Here is a 2,560-nt window from a genome sequence, read left to right as displayed (position 1 = left end):
TCCTGGCTTGAAAGTGCAAAGTGCCCCTGCTGGGGCAGTGGCTGCTGAGTTGCCTGATTGCTCTGTGTGTGTGTGTGTTAATTTCCTCTGGGCCTTCAGACACAAATAAAGGTGGAATTCTGCCTTAACAGTCTCCTAAGAATTAAAAATGAAAATGTCATAACTCTAAATGCAAATAAAGTGATGGGTGTTAAAAAAATGTATTCAAAGCACATATGTTAAAGGTCTTGGAAAAATCTACTGTCAAATAAAATGGCTATATTTGAAACATTTGAAATAGAAAAGCAAAAAGAAAGGGTTCTAAGTTTATGAGAGGTTTCTTTAAAAATTGTGTGCTGGAGTGGCTTGGTTTAAGAATATTTGTTTATTATCAGTAGAGTGTGTAAAACCGAACTTTAATTTTTTTTTCATCTACAGTAAAGACTCAAGTATTCTTAAACTTCTTTTTCTAGATCTTTGATGACCAATTAAAGATGCTTAGGTAATCTAAAATCTTGGTGCTCTTTTTCATTCAGACTTTGTTAACTAAAAGTATATAGTCCTGTCAGCATAAAGGACCAGAAGGTGGAAAAATAATAATGAACTATATACCAGTGACATTTTACAGGGCTGGAGTGGGGAATGGGATCAAAAATAAAAAATGGTGGTGGGGAGTGCACATGACTATGATGATGACACACTGTGAATTGGTGATGGGAAGCTCACTAGGATTATAGCGGAGATGGAAAAAGGCACAAGATGATGTAAAAATAAACTATTATAATAAAAAAGAAACAAAATAGAGTCCTGTCGACATCGTTAAGCACTGTAAAAATACATGTACTTTTAAAAAACTTGTTATCACTCTCAAAAATTTAATGTTTTATAAAAATATGTATATATTTACCTAGCCTGTGACAAAATTTTGGTTAAAGTCAAATTTCATAAATAGTAAAATTTTGATCACTAAAATGATTTGAGATGTCTAAGGACTCCTAATAAATTATTTTCCTTGTAGGGTAATGCTAAACTCATTGGACCAAATATAAAGATGTTATAACTTTCTGGAAAAAATATTTTCACTTAAAAATATATTCAGCCACCCTTCCTGGTGGCTGAATGAGTTAAAGCACAGTACTAAGAGGCTAAAGCCACTTCAGCAGGAGCTTGATCCCTGCCCCCAAGGTGACCCACAGGCGCGCAGCAGACACTTCCTGACCACCCACTTCTCCCCTCAGCAATGTACTTTGTCAATCTGTTTGCTCCCCTGCACCTCTGACCTGTATCTCAGTTCTGTATGCATAAATAAATAAATTTTTATATCTATATATATAGATATATATAGTCAGGGCCATGCCTGGTGGCAAAAAGGTTTAAAGCACAGCACTATGAAGCTGGCTACAGACCCTTCAACATGAGTTACTTTCTTGGCCAAGAAGGTGATGATGTGGCAGACTTCTCCTGTACTACCCACTGCTCCCCTTAGCAGTGTGTTTCAGTCATTCCACCTGTTCTGTCCTCTACTCTATGCCTAGTGAATCCTCTCATTCCTTGCTCTTCTGGCCTGCACACAGTTCTTTATGCATAAATAAACAAATCTTAAAAAAAAAAAAAAGAACTAGTAATAGCAGCTGAAGAATATTTGAGTCTTATTGCAGATGAAAAAGAAATTAAAGTTTTGTTTTACATAAGAACAACTTAATATTTCTAAAGTAAGTCAATCTGTTACAGGGCAGGAGGAGGGACACCCTGAACCCCCATACTTGCCCGCTCTAAATTGGTTCTGCCAACTACAACATCAAGAAAACCACATAAGAATGGAAAGGAACTTTTTTAAAAAAGACTTATTTCTTCATTTATGCATGCAGAATTGGGGTGAATTGGGGTGCAGGCCAGGGGTGAAGGAGTGGTAAGAAGATTCACGAGAGAACGAGTGGGGAACAGAACAGACAGATCGATGAAATACACTGCTGAGGGGAGCAGCAGGCGGGTCAGGACAGGTCTGCTGCACCATGTGGGTCACCTCCAGGGCCAGGATCAAATTCACACTGATGGGGCTTCAGCCAGCTCACAGGGCTGTGTCCTAACCTGTTGTGCCACCAGGGAGGGACCTAATGGAAAGGAACTTTAATACAATTAGTGTGCAATATAGAAAAGACAAAGACTATAGTTTCTAAATCAACCCGAAGTTACCCATCCCCTCCTGGGTAAAAGTCTACCTAAAAGGGATTGGCTTAAGCAAGACCCAATGGCCCACTATAAGTCTAAAGCACTTTCTGGTGGGGACCTATAGAAAAGAGTCAGAAATGGCCAGACAAGTTTGGGAGGAAAAGAGCAAAATCAAAATCAAGATAAAAGCTGTCATTGTTGGCCTCTCCCTGGTGACGCATTGGGTTACAGCACAGCACCATGAAGCTCTCTGAAGCCACTGCAGCACAAATTTCGATGCTGAGCTTGGGAGCTGACCCACATGGCTTGGCAAACCTCTCCTGACCAGCCTCACCTGACCTGCCCACTGCTCCACTCAGCAGTGTGTTTCAGTTGATCTGCCTGTTCTGTTTCCACTGTGTCTCTTGTGAAT

The sequence above is a fragment of the Condylura cristata genome, unplaced genomic scaffold (genome assembly GCF_000260355.1).
Source record: "Condylura cristata isolate star-nosed mole 26May11 unplaced genomic scaffold, ConCri1.0 scaffold00001, whole genome shotgun sequence".
Taxonomy (NCBI): domain Eukaryota; kingdom Metazoa; phylum Chordata; class Mammalia; order Eulipotyphla; family Talpidae; genus Condylura; species Condylura cristata.
Note: the sequence above shows the minus strand (reverse complement) of the source record.